Below are 24,273 nucleotides of genomic sequence, written 5' to 3'. Positions count from 1 at the left end.
TGTTTTTAGGTCTGAAATGAGTGTCTTGTAGGCATCATATAGATGTGTCTTGGTTTTTTATCCACTTTGTCACCCAGTGTCTTTGGATTGTAATGTTTAGTCCATTTACATTCAGACTAACTGCTGATAGATACATATTTATTGCCAAATTGTTACTTGTTTTGTGGTTGTTTTTGTAATTTTTCTCTGAGCCTCTTTCATGGTTTTGTAGCTCTCTTCAATGATATGCTAGAATTCCTTTCTCTTCATTTTTTGCATATCTATTACTGGTTTTTGATTTGTGGTTACGATTAGGTTTGTATGTAACATCTGCATATAGCAGTCTGTATTATGTGACGGTCATTTCAGATTGAACCCATTATTTACTACTCTCTCTGATCATATTTTAGGTATATGGTGTCTTATTTTACATCCTTTAATTTTGTGAATCTCTTGATTAATTTTTACATATATATCTATATTTACTTCTTTTTCATTTCCTACTTTTCAGACACTAACTTATGGTCTTTCCTTTCCATTCAGAGTCCCCTTTAATATTTCTCGTAGGACTGGTTTCGTGGTCAGTTAGTCCTTTAATTTTTGTTTGTCTGAGAAACTCCATCTATCCTTTTATTTGGAACGATAGTCTTGCCAGATAAGAGTATTACTGGCTACAGGGTTTTCCCTTTCAGCACTTTGAATATATCATGCCATTGCCTTCTGGCCTGCAAAGATTCTGCTGAAAAATCCTCTGATTGCTTTACTGGGTTTCTCTTGTATTTAATTGTCTTCTTTTCTCTGACTTCTTTAAAATTGTTTTTCTTTATCATTCCTTTTTGCCATTTTAATTACTATATGTCTTAATGTGGATCTCCTTGAATTGATTTTGTTGGGGGTTATCTGTGCCTCTTGCATCTGGATGTCTTTATCCTTTCCCAGATTAGGGAAGTTTTTAGTTATCATTTCTTCATATAAATTTTCTACCCCCTTTTTTCTTCTTCTGGAATCCCTGTAATGGGAATGCTGTTATGCTTGATGGTCACTGGGTTCCCTAAACCCATTTTCAATTTGATTACTTTTTTTTTCCCTCTCACTTCTTCAGTGTAATTTCTTTGCTTTGCTTTGTCTTCCAGGTTGTTAGTTTGTTCTTCTGGTTCCTCTAGCCTGCTATTTCTTCAATCAAGTGTATTTTTAATTTTATTTATTGTGTTCTTCATCTCTGATTGGTTCATTTGTATCTCTTTATTAAAGATCTCTCTGGTGTCTTCCACTCTTTTCTCAAGTCCAGGGGGTATCTTTATGATTGCTGTTTTAAATTTTCTATAAGACATATTATTTATATCCATTTCATTTAGGTCTCTTCCTGTGATTTGGTCCTATTTGATTTGGGATATATTCCTCTGTCTCTTCATTTTGTCTAACTTTCTGTGTCTGTCTCTGCTCTTGAAGACAATGACCTTATGAAGAAGAGGAACTGTAGTGCCTTGTAGTGCAGTGTCCTCTGTTCCCCAGGACCTGGTGCTTTGGGAAAGCCTCTCCTATGTGTTTTGTGTATGCCCACCTATTGTGTCCTGGCCACTTCTCTTTCAGTACAGTTGTCCGCAGAGGCTCTCCTTGAGTCTTGTGAGCAGTGTTTGGTCCAGGCTGGGGTCTGGAGAGGGGAGGTATCCATTTTAACAAGGTTGTGCTGGTCTGCTTGCAAAATGGAACTTGTCACCACTGCAGGAATTGAGGCCCTACTAAATGCACAGGTTGGGAGACCTGGTATTGCCAGGATTTATACAGTTCTTCTGGGGGAGGGGATCCATGACAGAGGGACTGAAGCAAGAGTGACTGGAAAAGGTCGATCCACTGAAGCACAAGGGAGCAGGGCTTGGTGTAGGGAAATTAAGTAGCAAGTGTTGGCACAGTGCTGGCTCCCATAGGTAGCCATGTGTTTATGCGGGAGCAAGGGAGGGAAATGGTGCCTGCCATCTCCTTCATTCCTGGAGCGTTCTTTCTGTGATCCCTACCTCTTTGGGACAGGCTCTGAGATGAGCCTTTCACTCTCATCTGCCCCTGGCATTTTTCAAACTGCTTTTTCTATGCTGTATATGCATAGGCTATTTCTTGTGTTGTTTCTTTAAGGACGGGGACTCAGCTTCTTAACACTCTCCAGGCTTTCCCAGAGCTGAGCCCACTGATTTTTTAAATTCCAGGCTTTAAGAACTGTTGGTTTGAAGAACTCATGAAATTTGGTCACTCCTGTTTTCACAGGAAAATGTTAGGAGGATTTCTGTTCCCTGTGTGGGCTGCCCAGTGTAGTAGTTTGTTTTTGCCCATCTCCACACCTGTGGCTTCCTTCAGACCACAGGTGGCCATTGTATGTTTCACTTCCAAACGGAGTCTTTCTCTGTCCTACCTTTTTCAGTGTTCTCTACCTTTAGTTGCAGAGTTTGTTCTGCCAGTCTTTGGGTCATTTTGTGTGTGTTACCTAGTTGTATCCATGGGATGAGGGAAGTCAAGGGTCTTTCTACTCTGCCATCTTCCCAAACTCTTCTCCAATGTCATATTTTTTTTAAAGATTGTATTTATTAATTGACAGACAGAGATCACAAGTAGCAGAGAGGCAGGCAGAGAGAGAGGGGGAAGCAGGCTCCCTGCTGAGCAGAGAGCCCTATGCGGTGTGGATCCCAGGACCTTGAGACTCAGGACCCGAGCCAAAGGCAGAAGCTTTAACCCACTGAGCCACCCAGGTGCCCCAATGACATATTTTTAATGGGTGCTTGTCTTTTTAATATTTCATTATATGAATATGCTGTATTTTATATATCCACTAATCAATCAATATATATTTTGGGTGTTCCCACTCTGATTACTATGAATAATGTTGCTACGAATAATCATGTACAAGTTTTTGTGTGGATAAATATTTTTAATTTCATGGAGTATATCCTTAGGAATAAAATTTCAGAGTCCTGTGCTAATTCTGTACTTAGGATTTGAGGAGCTGCCAAACTGTTTTCCAAAGAGCTATACCATCTTATTTCCCCACTAGCAGTGTATGAGACTTTCAGTTATCCATATACTCTGCAGCACTTGCTACTGCTTTTTAATTTTAAACATGCTAATGAATGTTAAATGATATGTCATTGTCACTAATGATGTTGACTATCTTTTCTTTTTCTTATTGACTATAATATATGTATATATGTATACATATTTTGTAGAAATATCTATTAAGATCTTTTGTCCATTTTTTAAATTTCTTTTCAGCATAACAGTATTCATTGTTTTTTGTACCACACCCTCTTTCGTCCATTTTTAATCTGGGTGGGTTGTTTATGAGTTGCCATTTCACTTTCTCAATGGTGTCCTTTGAAGCAAACATCATTCTAATATTGATGAACTTGTGTTTATCTTTTTCTTTTGATGCTGTGCTTTTGGCATTTTATTTATGAAACTATTGTCTAACCTAATGTCATGGGGATTGCCCTCTATTTTTTTTCCTCCTAGGAATTTTGCACTTTTAGGACTTATATTTAAGCCTATCATCCACTTTGTTAATTTCTGTGTATGTTGTAAGGAATAAGTCTAAGTTCATTATTCAGCATGTAGATGTCTAGTTTCATAATACTCTTTGTTGAGAAGATCCATACTGCTTCGTAGCATCACTTTGTAATTCCTCCCAGCAATTGTAGAGTCTATTTCCCCACTCCTTAAATCTTGCCTTGACTTACGACATTGTTATTTTCATTAGAGAATTCCACCAAGTTCCTTACTCTGCTACTCTAGAAATTGGCACTGGCCTTCAATTTCTCAATAACTTTTTCAAAGGGAAAAAAAAACCACCATGAAAAAGGATTTATGAAAATTTTGGTAATTTAAGATTATTAGGCATTAATGTGCAAAAATCTGTTTTTAAATTAAATGTTCTAGAGAAGAAAAGGTGCTAACTTTTGAAGAGAATGTGATTAGGTTTGTTTTTCCTCCCAGAATTAAATAAGAAAGGAAAATTAAAAATAATGCCAGTATATTATTATTTGGAAGTAGAAAATGCTTTTTTGTTTGCCTAACCTTTTTTTGTTTTATTATTTGGAGAAAATAGCCTGAACCAATCTGAGTATTAACACATGTCACCATTTCTTTTGCAATGCTATGAATAGACACTATTAAGTGGTATCCAAAACGTTCACAGAGATATGAACCTTTCTTGCCAAGAGGACCATTATATATCATCTGACAGTTGCTGAAAACTACATCGCAAGCTTTGCCAGCTGAGACACATGGTTATAGGTTAAAGTATAAAAACTGCATAAGCAAGCAGCCCCCAAAATTCCTCAGATATTAAGTCCTGATGATGGATGGATACGATTCTGCACAGTGAAAACCACTAGTATCTTTATCTCAGAATGTGACAGATCACACTAGTATTCAACTTCGACACGTATATAATCTTGAGGTAGAAGGAATTAGAATACTAGCTTATAGATTTTTGCGTATGGCTGCATTTATGTTATTGAGGTGACTTGTTATTTTTACTCTATCACTGTCTGTGCCAAATATGCTATATGTGACCCTTGGTTAGTCCTCTGAATTCTGCTTTATTAGAATCATTCATTTTTTTCCTATCAGCAAAATGACTTTATATTCTTAGGTTATGTGTACTTAATTTATCATATTGAAAACAACCATTGTTAAGTATTTATCATCAGTGACAAAATGTACATTAAATATTCATTATGGAGTAAATGGTCAGTTTGGTGCACAGCCAATTATGTAATTTTCATTATTCTTTCAGACATATACTTGGGTTCTTTTATCGAAGAGTGGAATATTTGCCTCTGAATGCCTAAGAAAGGTATTCTTCAGAATTTAGTTTTGTGTCCAAATCCAGGGGAGCATCCTCTAAACAGGGAATTGAGATGTGAGTCTCTGAGTAAGTTGCAAAGTCAAGGTTAAGGACTTATTCCTCCCCAAGACTAGCTTCCATTCAGACAGTAGCCACAAGGTCAGGGGTTTCTGGGCCCACCCGTATTTATGACTAGCTGATTACAAATTTGGGGATTTTCACAATTACCCTCAGATTTGATAGTTCACTAGAATGGCTCACAGAACTAAAGTAAGTAGTATGCTTAAAATTACAGTTTTATAGTAAAAAAATTATGCAAATTAGAATTGACTAAATGGAGAGAGGCATAGACAAAGGTTTCCAGATGTAAAGCTTCTGTCATCCTCAGAGATGTGTTATTCTCCCAGCATCAAAGTGTGACAAATATCAGAGAGTATGGCCAATCAAGAAGCTCACCTGAACTTTACGTCCAGTTTTTATTGGGATTTCATTATGAAGACCTGAAAAAGTACATCGTTGTCCATGTGGTTGAACTTAATCTCTAGCTCCATTCCCCACCATGGAGGTTGGGCTGATGTCACATAGCTTAGAGTCACAACTCTGTAATCACTTGGTTGTTCTCTCTGATAGGACCAACTCCCATTTCAAGTCATCAAGTCACCAACTCCCATTTCAAGTCATCTTAATATAGACTGTTCAGTGAACTTCCATTAGCATGAGCTATCGGGTGTGGTCTAACGGGGTCGCTTTGAATAACACAAATACCCCTAAGCCTAGGAAAATTCCAACTGTTTTGAAGTTACTTCCAAGAAACCCAGGAACAAAGGTCAAGCAAATTTTTTATTACACAAGTCTAGACTAGGTTATTTGTATAAGAGCCCACATCACCTTTGATGTGGAAAATAAATAAAAAGTAGCTGCCAACATCTGTTACTCTTTCTATCTTTAAAGTGGGGGAAAATCAATCCTTAGATGGTAAGCTTAGAGGTTTATCCCCCTCCTTTTGTTCTTCTCCAATATCTAAAAATTGTTCCCTTTGTTCTTCTCCAATATCTAAAAATTGTTCCCTTTGTTCTTCTCCAATATCTAAAAATTGTTCCCTTTGTTTTTTTTTTTTAAAGATTTTATTTATTCATTTGACAGAAAGAGATCACAAGTAGGCAGAGAGGCAGGCAGAGAGAGAGGAGGAAGCAGGCTCCCCGCTGAGCAGAGAGCCCGATGGGGGTCTCGATCCCAGGACCCTGAGATCATGACCTGAGCTGAAGGCAGCGGCTTAACCCACTGAGCCACCCAGGTGCCCAAATTGTTCCCTATGTAATTGTAAAATGGTAGAAAAAAGAAGCTGAAGTTGTAAAAATATATACATAAATAAGCTGAATGTTCATATTTAATTTGGTACTTATTGTATATAAAAATTTGACAACAATGGATATTAATACTTTTCTAATCAGTATTTTTTATAAGTAAATGATCATCTAAGTGACTTTTTTGAGTTTCAGCCCAAAATCTAGTTTGTTTTAACCTAAACAACATTAAGTTAGAAATCATGGGGTTGATGGGCTAATTATTCTTTTTCTGATATACATTATAATCAGAAAATTGTTAAAATTACAAATTTAGGTGTACTATGTAAAATCATATCACATATCACTAATGGTGTGTGTACAAACATTAAGAACACTTCATAAGGATTAAATTGCAAAGGGACATCTTTTTTATTGAAGTATGATTAAAATAAAACACTATATAGTTTTAAGTGTACAAGATGATTAGATATTTATGTACATTGTGAAATGAGCACCACAATAAGTCCAGTTAATGTTTGTCACCTTATATAGTTATAGAAAATTTTTTTCTTTTGATGAGAACTTGTAAGATTTGTGTTGTTAGCAACTTAAAATATGCAGTACTATATTAATTAGAGTGACCATGATGTACATTATATTCCCATAACTTATTTATTTTATAACTGGAACTTTGTACCTTTGACCCTGTTCACCCTGTTCTCAATTTTTTTTTTAAAGATTTTATTTATTTATTTGACAGAGAGAGATCACAAGTAGACAAAGAGGCAGGCAGAGAGGGAGAGAGGGAAGCAGGCTCCCTGCTGAGCAAAGAGCCCGATGCGGGACTCAATCCCAGGACCCTGAGATCATGACCTGAGCCGAAGGCAGCGGTTTAACCCACTGAGGCACCCAGGCACCCCCTGTTCTCAATTTTTGTATGATTGTTTTGTGTATTTGTTTGTTGCCTTGTTTTTTAAGATTCTGTGTATAAGTCAGATCATATGGTATCATCTTTCTTTTTATTTATTTCACTTAGCATAACATGCTCAAGGTCCATCCGTATTGTCACGAAGGGCAAGATTTCACTCTTTTTTATGATTGAATATTCTATTGTGTGTGTATATATATACACACATGTGTACATATATATATACACATATATATACATACACACATATACATAGATACATATGTATATACACATATATACGTGTGTGTGTGTGTCTCACATATTCTTTATCCTTTCGTCCATTGATGGGCACTAAGACTGCCTCCATGTTGTGGCTATTGTAAATCATGCCGTAGTGACCATAGGACTGGATATAACTTTTTGATTTAATGTTATCATTTTGTTCCAATGAATACCCAGAAGTAGACTACTGGCTCATATGATGATTTTACTTTAAATTTTTTGAGGAAAATTTATGCCACTAGATTCCTGTCAACAATGCATAAGGGTTCCCTTTTCTGCAAGTCTCACCCATACTTCTTGTTTCTTTCTGATAATAGCCATTCTTCCAGGTATGAGATGCTGACATATTGAGGTTTTGATTTGCATTTTGTGGATGCGTAGTGATGTCAAACATATTTTTGTGTACCTGCTGGCCATCTATATGTCTTCCTTGGAAAAATGTCTTTTCAGATCTTCTGCCCATTTTCTAATTGGATTGGTTGTCTTTTTGCTACTGAATTATATGAGTAACTTACATATTTTGGATATTAGTGCCTTATCATATATATGCAAATATTTTCTCCCATTGTGTAGCCTGCCTTTTCGTTTTGTTGGTAGTTTTTATTCTATGGAAGCTTTCTAGTTTGATGTAGCCCCAGTTGTTTATTTTTTCTTTTGTTGCCTTTGCTTTTGTTGTTAGATTTTAAAAAAATCATCACTAAGACCAGTGTCCCAGAGTTTGAATCTAGGAGTTTTATGGTTTCAGTTCTTATATTCAAGTCTTTAATCCATTTTTAGTTAATGTTTTCTGTGTAGTATAAGATAACAGTACAGCTTATTCTTTTGCTTATGGCCGTCCGGGTTTCCCAACATCATTCATTGGAGACACGGTCCTTTCCGCTTTGTACATTCCTAGTTCTTTTGTCATATATAAATTGACCAAACAAGTATCAGTTTATGTCTGTGTTCTCTATTCAGTTTTGTCGATATGTACCTTTTATTTTAGGACAATACCATGTGTTTTGATTACTACAGCTATACAGTTTGAAATCAAGGAGGATTATATACATCCAGCTTTGTTCTTTCAAGATTGCTATGGCTCTTTAGGTATTTCGGGATTCCATACAAATTTTAGAGTTACTTCAATTCTGTGAAAAATGTCATCGTAAGTTTTATAGGGATTTTATTGAGTCTGTAGGTTGCTTTTTGGTAATATGGACATTTTAACCATATCAATTCTTCTAAGGCACAGACTACCTTTCCATTCTTATCTTCTTTAGTTTCTCTCTTTAGTGTCTTGTAGTTTTTCAGGGTACCTGTCTTTTACATTCATAGTTAAATGTATTACTAAGTGTATGTGTATATATACATATATATATATGTATGTACATATATATGTATATGTATACATATATATATGTATATTTATTTATTCATTTGACAGACAGAAATCACAAGTAGGCAGAGAAGCAGGCAGAGAGAGAGGAAGAGAAGCAGGTTCCCCACTGAGCAGAGAGGCCAACATGGACTCAATCACAGGACCCTGGGATCATGACCTGAGCCGAAGGCAGAGGCTTTAACCCACTGAGCCACCCAGGCATCCCCTAAGTATATTTTTTTTTGATGCAGTTGTAAATGGGTTTATTTTTTTATTTTTCTTTTAGATAGTTATTAGTGTATAGAATCTCTGTAGATTTGTGTGTATTGAGTTGTGTCCTGCTATATTACTGAATTCGTTGGATTAGTTGTAACAGTTTTTTGGGGGATTATTTAGGGTTTTCTGTACATAGATGTCATCTGCTAATAGTGAGTGACATTTTTCCTTTTCCCTTACCAATTTGGATGCCTTTTTTGTGTGTGTGTGCATAAAACCTCTGGCTAAGGACCTTTAATACTCTGTTGAATAAAAGTGGCATCATTGTTTTGTTTCTTAGAGGAAAATCTTTCCATTTTTCATCATTGAGGCTATTAGCTATGGGTACGGATTATATATGGCCTTCATTATGTTGAGGCATATGCTCTTTATAGACAGTTTGTTGAGAGTTTTAATTTTGTGAAATAGTTCTTTTGCACCCATCGAGTGATCATAAGACTTTAATCCTTTAAGTAGTATTTCACATTTATTTTGTGACTGTTGAAACACATTTTTAAAAAAGATTTTATTTATTTATTTGAGAAAGAGAGAGTGAGAGAGAGCATGAGAGGGGAGAAAGTCAGAGGGAGAAGCAGACTCCCTGTGGAGCTGGGAGCCTGATGCAGGACTCAATCCTGGGACTCCGGAATCATGACTAGAGCCAAAGGCAGTTGCTTAATCAACTGATCCACCCAGGTACCCTGTGAACCACATTTTAAAACTGGAATAAATCCCACTTAATCATGTTGTATGGTCTCTTTAATGTATTGCTGATAAGGTTTGCTAATATTTGTTGAAGAGTTTGCATCTATGTTGATCAGAGATATTGACCTGTAATATATATATATATATTTTTATGGCATCCTTATCTGGTTTTGCTATCAGGGTAATTCACGCTTTGTAAAATGAGTTTAGAAGGGCTCCCTCTTTGTCTTATTTTTGGGAGAGTGTGTGAAGATTGATATTACTTTGTTAAATATTTCTTAGAACTCACCAGTGAAGCCATCTGGTCCTGGGCTTTATTGGTTGGGAGATTTCTGATTACTAATTGAATCTCATTACTGGTCTGTTCATTATTGGTCTGTTCAGATTTGCTACTTCTACATGATAAAGTGTTGGTAGGCTATATGTTTCTAGGAATTCATCTGTTTCTTCAAGGTTGCCGATTTTTTGAGATATAATTGTTCATAGTTGTCTCTTGGGATCCTTGGTATTTTTGTCATATCACTTATATTATTTGCTCTTTAATTTCTGATAATATTTATTTGAGTCCTCTTTTTTTTCTTTGTGATTCCAGCCAAAGTTTTGTCAACTTACCTTTTCAAAGAAGAAGCTCTTAGTTGCTTTAGTCTTTTCTGTTGTGTTTTTACTCTTTTTCATTTAATTCTGCTCTAATCTTTGTTATTTCCTTTTGTCCATTAACTTTGGGCTTTGTTCTTTTTGAGTGTAGAGTTCTGTTTATTTGAGTTGTTTCTTATTTCTCAGTTAGGTATTTGTTCACTTTAAACTTTACTTTTAGAACTGTTTTTGCCACATCTCATAAATTTTGGTATGTTTTATTTCCATTTTCATTGGTTTCAAGGTATTTTTTTGATTACTGGTTTGATTTCTTCCTTGACCCTTCACTTGTTTGGTAGCATGTTGTTTAATCTCCATATAGTTCTGAAATTACCAGTTTTCAACTCATTACTGAGTTTTTTTCATAGTGCTTTCATAGCTTTATGTGGAAACAGATGCTTGATAGCATTATAATCTTGTAAAATTTATTAAGACTTAATAAATGGCCTAAAATATTAAGTATCCTGGACTGTTTTCTTGCACCTCTGAGAAGAATGTAGATTCTGTTGATTTTTGTATGAAATATACTATATATGTTAAGTCTCTCTGGGCTAACATGTCATTTAGCACTGATGTTTCCTTCTTGATTTTCTGTCTGGATATTCTATTCACTGATGTAGATGGGCTATTAAAGTCCTCTGCTGTTATTTTATGGCTATGTATTTCTTCCTTTAGTTCTGTTAATATTCACTTTATGTATTTAGGTGCTCCTATGTCGAGTGCGCAAATATTTACAAATGTTATTATATTCTCTTGTTGGATTGACACCATTTATCATTATGCAGTGGCCTTGTTTATCTGTGATTATAGTCTTTGTTGTAAAGTCTCTTTTTTTTCTGACCCAGGTATAGCTACACATTTCCTTTTGTTTTCCATATTATTGGACTATTTTTCCATCCTTCACTTTTACTCTGTGTCCTTACATCTGAAGAGAGTCTCTTGAAAGAAACATAGATAGGTTTTTATTTTTTTAATCTGTTCAGTCAGTCTATGTGTTTTGACTAGAGAATTTAGTCCATTTGCATTAAAAGTGATTATTAACAGGTATGTGCTTACAATTTGCCAATAGTGTTCTGGCCATTTTGTACTTTGCTGTTTTTTTTTTTTTTTTCATCTTTTCCATGTGGTTTGATGAGTCTTGAATGGTATACCTAGATTCCTCTTTATCTTTTGTGTGTCAACTATAGGTTTGTGCTTTGTGGTTACCATCAGGCTGACATAAAAAAATCAAAGTGTAATAAAAGTTGATAACAACTTAAGTTTGATCACATTCTATGTTCTGTGTTTTTACTCCCCTACCTTCATTTTATGTTTTTTATGTTACATTTTATATCATTTTATCTTTTACACGGGGAGGGGGAAGAAAGATAGTGCCTACTTGCTATACTGAGGCAGAGAAGGTGTATAAAGATGGTGCCCATCAGAAAAAGGAAAAAAAAAAAGATACCAGCTGTCAGAGTAAAACAGAGAGAGGCCAAAGATGGTACCCACTAATGTCTGTCCCAGCAAGTATGCCAGCTGACTGAGATGTGTGTGTTATGTTAGATGCCTATCCCTAAAGTCAGTGTGGTTATATATTCAAATGAGCATCTCACTTAAAGTCCAGCTACAATCAGATTCCTTTGAGCTAGGCCAGCATTGGGTGATTCTGAGTGCAGAAGCCCTCTGTGAGTCACTTCTCAAATCACTGCTGTGTTGTGGGTCTTGCAGACACAAGTCCCATTGGTTTTCAAAGGTATATGTTTTAGGGGCTTATCTTTCAGTTACAGGTGTTAAAATCTGGGGTTACACATGTGGAGTTCAAACCCTTCCCTCCCCAGGAAGAAACCCTCAGTTTAGAGCTCTCCTGCTTATGGGTTATCACACTAATGGTGAGGTTTATGGTGGGATTGTATTTTCCAGCCTCTCCTACCCACTTTAATGTGGTTTTCTTCTCATTTACCCTGGGTGGTCATTGCTCAGCCGGCCTTTAGATTTTGTTCAGAGGACATTTTTCTCTAGGTAGCTGCAGACTCAGTGTGCTCATGGGAATAGGAAAGTTCAGGATTTTTCTACATTGCTGTCTTGAACCTGAGCTCCTATAATATCTTAATATATATTTTAAAATACTATCCTTGTAATTTAGAATTAACTATTCACTTAAGGATTTTCAGGTTACAACCTATTTATATATGTATTTCTTGAAAGAAATCTATTTAACTTCTGTAAGTGGTTAATTTTTCATCTGCTCATTAAACATTTATTGAATTTACTGAAATTTCATTTGATTAATTAAGTAGCTCACTTTATGTGTCAACTTGACTGGGCCATTGGATGCACAGATATTTGGTCTAACATCAACCTGGCTATTTTTAGATGAGAACAACATTAAAATCAGTCGACTAAAGCAGCTGTTCTCCTGAATGTGGGTCGGTCTTATACAATCAGTTAAAGGCCTAGATGGAACAGAAAGGCTGATCCTCCTCTAAGTAATGCCTGACTGCTTTTGAAGAGGGACTTTGTTTTTATTTTCCTCTGCCTTCAGCCTCACACTGGGACATTGGCTCTTCCTAGATCTCAAGGAAGCTGGCCCTTGGGTTCTCTTAGGTTTACAGCTTGCCAACTCACCCTGCAGATCTTAGATCTTGGAATTGCCAACTTCCAAAATTGTGGGCCCATTTCTATAATAATAAATCTCTGTGTATATGTGTATGTGTGTGTATGTATGTATGTATATATATATAAATATATATATATACATATATACATGTATATATATACACACACAAATATATATATATATATTTGTATATATTTGTGTGTGTGTGTGTATGTAGGCATATATATTATACAAACACATGCTATTTCTTTGGTTCTATTTCTTTGGAGGACACTAAAATAATTCCTGTTTGCAAGTAACTATATGTTTGCATCTAACTGGTCCTGTTTGACATAGAATCTCTCAATCTTGAGCATGCTTTCTTGTATCTTTAGTAGATAATTTAAAAAAATTTTTTAAGATAAACAAATTCAAATGCATTTAAAAGGTGAGGATGCATCTTCTCTCTAGAATAGATGATTCTTTGAGGTTTCGTTTGCATATTGAAATTTAGTTACAAAGAGTCAATAACTAGATTTTCTCTACCTTTATTTCCTTTGCAATTCTTCCCACACTCTTTTTGCTATTTACCAGAGAAAAGACTTTTAAGCTTAGTCCCTATGCTCATAGAGCTTATCAGATAATTATTGGGGTGGAACTGCATTCATACAGGTTTTGTCCACAGCAAGAAATTATGATTCTTCAAAACAAAATAAAACCCAAAAGATCTGATGAGGAATTTTTCAACTCATTAAATATTATTTTACTTACTTCTGTTAAGAGTTATACAGAATTAATAAAGACATCTGCCTTTCCTACCAAGGTATATGAGAAATACAAGTAAATGGGTTTTCAGGTATGAAAGGAAGATTTTCTTCAGAGTTTCTATCATGGGAGATGGGATGTTGGAAAAAAATAATAGGAAATTTTCCTCAATCTCGTCAGGGTTACTCTCAAGGCATGGGGAACTGAGTTGACAGATGTGATATCTGACAAGTGTGTATTTTTAGAATTACTGGAGCACCAGCACACAAGCACATTGTTCCTCAAGTGACAGGATCAATGACATTGGTCCTGCCTTTCTGATGTTTTGTGTTGAAAGTTCCTGCCCTGTAGGGTTTTTGTAACTGTCTGGAGGACCCATTTACCTTTTGTTGATGAGAATGAGAAGTGTTTTCTTTTTGCAAAAATTCCATCTACTTTGCAGAGGTTCTACATGATTTTATTAAGTAAATGAGCAATTTAGTATGGAGGTAACTTAAAACAATGATGACTAGACCAAAATTGATAATTACATATCTGTGTATATAAGACTGTGAAATTTTCCTTAATGGTATAGTTATATGTAAATGGATCATCTAACTTTTCTATCCTTTGACTATTTTTGTTATAGGGCATTCATGCTGACAAAGAAACAGCATTGCCCCAGACCTACAGAATCTGGGTGGACAGCAGCTATGTTTAAAAGGAGAGAGAAATCTGTCACATGATGAGATCCTTTTAAGTTGTTAAGCTTTATTTGAGATTAGACTTTTAATTATCTAAATAAGTCAAAATTGACTAAAACAGTGTCTTAGATAAATAAATTGTAGCTTTTAATTTTTTATGTAGTCTTCCTCATAAGCTTTCAGTGTTTGAGATAAAGGACGTAATATCAGAAACAGTTTTATATTGACCAATTAATGATACCTCAGTCTCTCCCATTATATGGTCTTTTTTGGATTACTCCATCTTTTTAAGGAAAAAGCTTGTCTTTCAGATGTCTTTCTATAATCTTCCTCTATTTATTCCTACCTAAGAGGGCATCTAGAATGAGATGAGATGGATTGCATTTTACACTAGGAGAAGGCTATTAAATTGACACACTGACCTATGGTGTTTGCTGCTTCTGATGTCAGTGGCTGATTTTAATTGATTGCCATTAAGTGGCGGGTGGTCTCATCTAATCTTTGGGAACATTTTACCAGGGCTGCATGCCGAAGCCTGTAGCCATCCATGTAATTCCACTCAGGAAATCCTTGGACACTGCAACCTCTTTACCCTGATCTGTCTTACACTTAACTACTTCAATTTTTCTTTCGCATCTCCTTACTTTTCCATACCCATAAGGTCATGAATTCAGCTTCTTATTCTTTGCAAGAACTTCCTCTATGTCATACCCTCTTTCTTTCCAATGACACAGAGTTTCTTAGCTTTACCTTAATGCCTTACCAGAACAGGAACAAAATATTGGTCAGCTAATAAGAGGGCACTGTAGGAAAGAAATAATTTTTAAAGAAATAATTTAAAAAAATTTAAATTTAAATAATGTTTAAAGAAATAATTTTTTATTTTTAAAATGTTTAAAATAATATTTAAAATAAATTTTTAAAATTTCTTCTATATATATAGAGGAAATATATAAGAATAAGAAGATACATAAGAATATATATATAAGAAATATATAAATATATGTTTATAGGTATATTATATATAGCTTAGAGAAATGCCTTATGCTTTTGGAGATTATTGGTCATCTAGATATTCTCTTACTTCTAAGAAAGAAACTAATTTCTATAGGTTTGTCTCTGTTCCAAATCTGTAGCTTTTTCTTTTTTTAATATTTTTAATCATTTTTTAATTTATTTTCAGCATAACAGTATTCATTGTTTTTGTACCACACCTAGTGCTCCATGCAATCCGTGCCCTCTCTAATACCCACCACTGGTTCCCCCAACCTCCCAGCCCCCCACCTCTTCAAACCCTTCAGATTGTTTTTCAGAGTCCATAGTCTCTCATAGTTCACCTCCCCTTCCAATTTCCCCCAACTCCCTTCTCCTAACTCCCCATGTCCTCCATGCTATTTGTTTGCTCCACAAATAAGTGAAACCATATGATAATTGACTCTCTCTGCTTGACTTATTTCACTCAGCATAATCTCTTCCAGTCCTGTCCATGTTGCTACAAAAGTTGGGTATTCATCCTTTCTGATGGAGCCATAATACTCCATAGTGTATATAGACCACATCTTCCTTATCCATTCGTCCGTTGAAGGGCATCTTGGTTCTTTCCACAGTTTGGCGACCGTGGCCATTGCTGCTATAAACATTGGGGTCCAGATGGCCCTTCTTTTCACTACATCTGTATCTTTGGAGTAAATACCCAGTAGTGCAATTGCAGGGTCAAAGGGAAGTTCTATTTTTAATTTCTTGAGGAATCTCCACACTGTTCTCCAAAGAGGCTGCACCAACTTGCATTCCCACCAACAGTGTAAGAGGGTTCCCCTTTCTCCACATCCCCTCCAACACATGTTGTTTCCTGTCTTGCTAATTTTGGCCATTCTAACTGGTGTAAGGTTGTATCTCCATGTGGTTTTAATTTGAATCTTGGTTAAGCCTGGAAATTACCACCAGGGGGCACTAATCAATCTCCAGGAAGGTGGGGGGATAGGTTAGTCTGGTGATGAGTATTAGGATGGAGGGCATGTATTACATGGAGCACTGGGTGTTATACATCAAAAACTAATGATGTGCTTTACAGTGACTAACAACAACAACAACAAAAGACGTGACATGGATGCTTACTGTGGATGCTTACTGATGAGTTGAATCATAATGTCTCTGGGGTTGACTTTTTTTTTTTTTTTTCGGTAATAGCTCACCAGGTGAATCTTTTGCATATGAAGATTATAAAGTTCTTTTCCAGTCTCTCAGCTTCTGGCTTCAGGGGCAATGGGTTTGTTGTGCATAACTCACATGGTCTATTTTCTGGTTTGACAGAAAGTTTTCAGTCTGTCTTAGTGTTTGCATTTTTGGCAATGGGCTCTCTTTCTTGCCTGCCTGTAGAATTTTTCTTGCCCTACAAGGCACAAGTACACTTAAATGCAGCATAAAGAATCCCTTTAATGGACTGAGCTTTTGTAACTGGAGTTCAATTGAGGACTTTGAAATTCAGAATCTTTAAAGGGAACCAGACAGTAAATGTCCCTATTTATCTTTCTCTCTCCCTCTCTGTCTGTCTCTGTTTCTCTCTACCTCTCTTTCTCTGTCTCTCTCTCTCTTAGTTTCCTCTTATTTTCTCTTTGCCTCTGAACATTTGGTGTCATAGCATCACATCTGGAGTCTTAGGATCCTTAGCTCTCCTACTTTAATCCAAGGTGGGAATAAATGCTACACACGGATTTTAAAGAATCCCAGAGAAGCTCTTACATGTATTTCACTTTCTAGAACTGGTTTAGTACCCAATATGGTTGCTAGAAAATGTGTGAGAAAGTAAAAGTGCACTTAAAACTTCATTTTCTGTTTCTTTAGTACCTGTGGTTAGATGCAGTCTTGGGGGGGCAAATGCTGTGTCTTGCAGATTCCCTTACTCTGTTTCTTCTGCTGGAAGGAGCTTGACTACCAGGAGATGGAGTTGGGCCTTTGGATGGGCAAACTCTTTTCTGGTTCTTAGTGTCGTCTGATCCATGCTGGTTGGTCTTGCCTCTACAATGTACTGCTGCCCAAAAAGACAGCCCTACTCTTCACTGGCATTTGTCAGGCTTTAATGGTTGACGCTTATAGTCCACACTGCTTGTGTCCTGTTGTAAAAATATCACTCCTGATATGTTTCTTCTCAGTCCCAAAATGTCTCTGTCCTACTAGCTCTCTTAGCCCTTCTCTGTTAATTCCCTGGGGCATGTAGAACCTTCTGGATGCCCTAACATTAAATACAGCCCATAGGAAGCCATGGGATTTGTCTCATTCTTAACCTTCTTAGCACCTTCTGTCTGTGTCATCCCAGTACTCATACTTCATACTGGATTACAGAATAGATCACATTCAAGTTTCTCCCAAGATCTTAAAGTTTCATGCAGTATACACCTTGGGAATTGTGTCATTTGCCCTGATGTTCTTAGTTGCCCCTTGTAATCCCTCTAATTGCTGACCTGCTCTTCTCCAGTCTGTCCCCTGTTCTTTCTGCACACCTTCAAGCCAAAAGAATGGGATTTCTACCACTTTCTCCTTAGAGAGGATTTCTGTTTTGTCATATCCTCCTTTGTAGGAACACTGAGCAGTGTGCCTCAGCATTAAATGCACATGAGTTGGGAAATAAGATAAACTCATCTGACTAGAGAACGCATCCTGAATATAATTTTATCTCTTGCCCGTTCTTGAAAATCATACTTCTCTTTGGGGTCTGCTGCTCAAGGCACCTGGAGCTAGCAGAGACATTCTGTGTGTGTGTGTGTGTGTGTGTGTGTGTGTGTGTGTGTGTGTGTGTGTCTAATTCCATCTCCTGGGCTTTTAAACCCTAACTCTAACACTGAAAGAAATTACCACCAATATTTTAATGTAAATATCAGCAAATATATCAAATACTTTGTATGTATCAAGCATCATTGTTAAAAGAAGATTATTAAACAGTGATTAAGGATAACTTGGTTGAGCGTTAACTTGAGCCTGGGTGGCTCAGTTGGTTAAGCATCTGACTCTTGAGTTCAGCTCAGGTCATGATCTCAGGGTTGTGAGATTGACCCCCTTGACTGGCTTTACATTATGTGTGGAGACTCCTTAAGATTCTCTCTCCCTGTGCCCCTCCTCCTGCTCATGCATATGCATGCTCTCTCTAAAAAACATTAAGTGGGTCAAAGAAAGCAGGAGGCATGCTGCTTAGAGTTAATAACACAAGTGAAGTGACTTGAAGTTGAAGAGAAGGTGTCCTTCGTTCTACAGAATTAGTGTTCCTATTCTTGAGTAACTAACAGCCTAGGTGGCCAGAAAGACATTTAATTTTTTTAATGGGTGATTATTTTCAAGGCATGAATTATAAATTTCTGTGGAAACCTAGATGAAACATTGGCTAAATCTACTTGGATGGTTCAGAGCTGGTGACTTCTTGGAAACTCTTGAAAGCTGAGCTTACTGCCACCTGAACAAGGCAATTCTAGTCAGCATAGCATGACAGGTTTTGCTTACAAGCATTTCTTCAGGCTTATCTTATGTTTCTGGGCTGTTGTTATGTTGGCAGAACTGTACTCATGATCATTCAGACCTAAAACATGACATACATCACACTCAGGCACTCAGTTTGTCAAAGCAATTCTTCTGGGAACTGGAATAAATCAGGATGGGAATTCAAGGACAACTTAATAGGAAGACTATAGTTCTTTTGAAAACTCAGTTAAAGATATTATACCTTATGTAATTTTAATAAAATTAACATTAAAGGTGTTATACCACTTAAAAAATTAAAGTTACTTAGGAAAAATCTGGGCAAGGAGAAAAGATGGGACAAACATTGCTAATTTCTATCAGTATCTGTCTTTCTTCTCTGCTTTTGGTCATAGAGACCATATTTCCAAATTTGTCTTTCAGTTACTATAGTTGTCTTAGTTCTGACCATGATCCCATAAGAAATAGTGGTAAAACTAAGAAATGAAGCCAAGTACTCTGGTTTTTGTTTTTTTCCCTTAACCAGCCAATTCTAATTCTAGCCCTTACGAAGTACAGTGTGATTAGGCATTGACAGTAGACCAGTATGCCTGGGTCCCAGGAGACAATCAAGAGGATGATGGGAGATGAAGTTGGGAGCATAAAAAGTTTGGGATTGTATTAAAAGAGTGATTAAAAAAAAACTATAGGTAGGTTTTGGGGTACCTGGGTGGCTCAGTCAGTTGAGCATCTGCCTTCGGCTCAGGTCATGTTCCCAGGGTCCTGGGATCAAACCCTGCATTGGGCTCTCTGCTCAGGGGGAAGTCAGCTTGCTTCTCTCTCTCCCTCTGCCCCTCACCCCCTACTCCTGTTCTCTCTCACAAATTCTGCTACCTCTCTCTCTCTCAAATAAATAAATAAATAAAATTCAAAAAAGAAATTGTATGGGTTTTAAGTGATTTAGGAACAGAAATCTCACTAATGATTTTTAAGTACCATTCTGCATAGCAAAAGGATTATATGAAAATAAGACAACTATTGTAGTAGCCCAAGTAAGAGATAAAAGTTTAGATAAAAGTTTGTGGTAGAAATTGACAGAGATGATTGAATTCATTTATATGCTGAGGATAGAGACATTAAGACTTTTTGTTAGATTGGATAGAAGTTGGGAGGGAAGACCACAGTAAGGACAATAACTAATAGCTTTAAGCAGAAGGGATCAGCACTGCTACCATTTACTAAAATGGTGAAAAACAAGAAAAAAGTGTTAAAGTCAATCGTTTCATTTGAACGTGATATGTTTAAGAAGCCTAGTACGAATATCCATTTAGAAATGTATGCATCTAGGGGTGCCTACGTGGCTCAGTCACTAAATGTCTGCCTTTGGCTCAGGTCATGATCCCAAGGTCTTGGGATCCAGCCCTGCAGGGAGCCCACTTCTCCCTCTCCCACTCCCCCTGCTTCTGTTCTGTCTTTCTCTGTGTGTGTGGGTCAAATAAATACATAAAATCTTAAAAGAAAATGGATGCATCTAGAGTGTTTGGAAGAAATTGAGCATGGAGGTTTGTATTTAGGGGTGTTAGCACTGTGAGGGCATTTTAAGTCACTGGGCTAGGCTATGGAAGATTAAATGCAAAGAGTGTTCCAATATAGAATGGTTGAGCAGAGATACTCCGAGCAGAAATGGTACAACTTAAAAAAGAGATTGATAAGAGCAATCAGAGAGGAGAGAGAAAAAGTAGAGTTTAAATGGAAGTAAGCCTTTCCAGAAAGAAGGAATAGTGAGGTGTGACAAACGCTCCTGATTTGTCAATGAAAGTGAAGGCATAGATATGGCCAAAGCATCTGGTGACAAGACATTAAGTAATACATGTTGTATGTATTTTCAACTAATTAATGGTGGTAAATCAACATATAATAAACGTCTCATATTTAAAATGTAATGCACTGTTTGAAAAGTTTTGACATAGGTCTACAACTATGAAGCCATCCCTATGATCAAACATTTAACCTATCCATCAACCCCACGAGTTCTTTTCCCCTCTGTGGCAATGTTTTAGACAGAGATAGAGATAGAGATAGAGATAGAGATAGGACAAGCAGGGGGCAGAGCAGAGAGCGAGGGAGAGAGAGAGAATCCAAGCGGACTTGCTGATGAGTACTGACCAGGACTTGATCTCAGGACCCTGAGATCATGATCTGAGCTGAAATCAAGCATATATTCTAATTATAGGAAATAATAATTTTAAGGTGATAACCATATATCATTAAACCCCAAGCACTGGACCTTTTTTGAGGGCAGAGTCCATACCTCTATTGTTATGTATTAGTTTGATCTTCTGGAATTTAACATAAATGAAATTGCACAGTTTTCTGACCTCTCGATGTCACATGAGATTCGTCTGTCATATCAACATCTCATGTGCTCTTCTTGCTTATCACTAACTCATCATAGGAATATTATACAATTGTTTATTCATTCAGTTGTTGAAGGACAGATGCTTTGTTGCCAGTTTTGGCTACTGAAAGTAAAGTTTCTGAGAACACTAGTGTAGGAGTGTAATGCTGGGTCATGGGACCTGTCACATTGCTTAAATACCTCACCTAGTTTACTTTCATGGCCTGTGATATTGGCATCCTCTCCAAGAAATGCTTGCATAACACAAAGTTGCCTTCTAAAAGTTTGATAGTTTTCAGTTTTACCTTTAGTCCCAAGATTTGTTGTGAATACACCTTTTGAATATGTTGTGGAGTCACTCTTTGTGCTAATGGATACCAATTATTCCAACACAATTTGCTGCAAAAAGTACCTGTTCATCACTGGATTGCCTTTGGATCTTTGTCAAGTATTAGTAGTCTGTTCATGTGTGGATCTTTTCTGAACTCTCTATTGTGTGTTTGTTGGTTGGTTTAGTATCATAAAAGCTAGAATGATGGATTTGAGGCTTTTAGTCTTCTCTATTATATACATTTAGAACCATGATTTACTCTATAAATACAAATTCACTTACATTACCCAAAATTTAATATATGGTGTTATTATTTTTATTCTGATCAAAATATTTGAGATAGGTAGTTTATGGGTATGATTTCTTTGATATTCTATCTCTTATAGTTCTCCAGATACCTTTCTGTAATTGCTTACTTATTCCACTGTGGTCAGAAAATGTATTTCATCTGACATCAGTTCCTTCAAATATATTGATAAGTGTTCTGTTATTAATTTTGTGTTTTTGCACTTGAAAAAATTGTATTCCACTGTGTTCTATAAATGCTAGTTGGATCTATTTGGTTGATATTGTTGTTCAAACCTACTATATTTTTAATGATTTTATGCTTAATTGTTCATTCATCTGTCAGCAAAGGTGGGGTCAAAACCTTTGATTATATTTGTGTATTTGTTCTTGAAGTTCTACCAATTTCTGTTGACAGAAGTGGGTGTGGAAATACCACTGTCTGAGCAATAAAGGCATGAGGTAGAGTGAGAGTCAAGAGATGAAGTAAACATGGTATTAGCGGGGTGGAGAGGGGAGGTTTTTTGGCAAGAATTTTAAGGAAATCTGGATACTTTGAAAAGTGAGATGAAAATTATTCTACAATAAGGGCCACCTATCTTACCTCCAGGCATTGAGATATACATGGAAGTGATTACAAAAATGCCATTATTAGAAAGAGCACAAGATGGGATGTCTGGGTGGCTCAGTTGGTTAAGCAGCTGCCTTCGGCTCAGGTCATGATCCCAGCGTCCTGGGATCGAGTCCCACATCGGGCTCCTTGCTTGGCAGGGAGCCTGCTTCTCCCTCTGCCTCTGCCTGCCACTCTGCCTGTGCTCACTCTCACTTCTCTCTCTATGACAAATAAATAAATAAAATCTTTAAAAAAAAAAAAAGAGCACAAGAAAAAGAGGTGAGCTCAGGGTATAGACTACCATGTAGTAACTACAAAGCACATTTGCATTCTCTGTAGAAAACAATGTGTAATTTTTCGTACGTATATAAGTATTCATATACAACCATACATATTCAGCACAATCACATATTCACATGTGTAATTTTTCTAGAAGTTTGCCAATGTGATCTCTGAAGTTCTATTTTTCAGTGAAGAAAATAGAATTCAAGCAAATTTGATGTAAAAGCCTAGATATTTCTACTTGATAACAAGTTATTTAAGGATATCTTTAGAGCACTGCCCAAATCACGGAAAAATGTGAAACCATCAATTTATAGTTAAGGGTATAATAACTTTATTTTTTATTTATATAGTTATTTAAGCCTTTAATTATGTAAGTTTTCATGAACACTGTATACTTTTTCACTCAGGACCTCTTAAGAGAGAGACAGACATCTCAAGTGTTACTTTTATATTTTATATTTTATATATTTTATATTTTTATATTAGTGCTTTCTTTGTCATATTGTATTGGGATGATTCCAGATTTATTAATGAGTAGGGAAGCTTTGATCTTTGTTTTGAAGTTAAAAAAATTGGTTTAGTGTTATGGCTCTTTTATCTGGTTGAGAGGATGATGAAGAAATAATTCTTTGATTACATTTTAAATGTTAAACCTAAGATAGTTTCACTTGTACCGCATCTAGCTTAATGTACAAATCTAGTGGATATTTCTAGTGAATCTGCTAGTCTGAGCAGTGTTCTCCTTTTTCTCATCTACTATCGTGTCTTAAGAAGAAAAGTCTATTTTTTTAATAATTTGAAAGAACCTGTAATACTTTGCTCAGAAAATGTATAATGCCCAGAATATACCTTTTCTCATTGTTTTTTTCCTTTTTTTCCATCCTAATTTACATTCATCACCTCTCAGGATAAAAATTCACTCTTACTCATCTTCTTTTCTCCTGGTGATGCCAGATTCCTAAAACTTCCTGCAAATGTGCACAGGAAGAGAGGTCATGCTGGAGGTGTGAGAAGGGAAAGACTAGTTGATATTCCCTCAAAAGGCGTATGTCATGAGAAGAAGTGAGGATAGGATTTTTGTTGTTTTTTTTAAAACATATGAGCCCAGTCATATGCTGCTGAGTTAAGTGACTGAAATAGACTCTTCTCTGAAGGAGAAATTTTTATTTTCATAGTGTACATTGGGCTCCATTTTCTGATGCTACTCACTTCGGTTTTTATTAAATTCTGCTTCCTCTTGAGCCCTTTCTTCATCTATTCTTCAAGGCTCCTCTATAGTCAACTACTCTGTCCACAAGGACTCTAAGAACCCATTGTGGTTTTATAGACAGACGGTTGATAACCTAGTTGGACACTTCACTTCATTGGAAATGGTCATTTGTACTCTAATTTCCCCAGAACTGTTAAAAGAAAGAAGATAATGTGGGTGAATATTGTCCTTTCTTGTCTTTGAGACAACAGTGCTTTCATATTTATCTTAAAACAAAAAGAAAACTTTCCCTTTCTCCCAGAGTTTGGAGCCACCTAAGGATTCTTATTCCTTGATTTCTCTCTTTATTACTAAAGTTTAAAGTTTAGTTAACATGCAGTATTATATTAGTATAGTTTATATTATATTAATTTCAGGCATGCAATATAATGATTCAGAAATTAT

The sequence above is a fragment of the Lutra lutra genome, chromosome 5, assembly GCF_902655055.1.
Source record: "Lutra lutra chromosome 5, mLutLut1.2, whole genome shotgun sequence".
Taxonomy (NCBI): domain Eukaryota; kingdom Metazoa; phylum Chordata; class Mammalia; order Carnivora; family Mustelidae; genus Lutra; species Lutra lutra.
The sequence above is the reverse complement of the archived record's forward strand: the minus strand, read 5'-3'. Positions refer to the sequence as shown.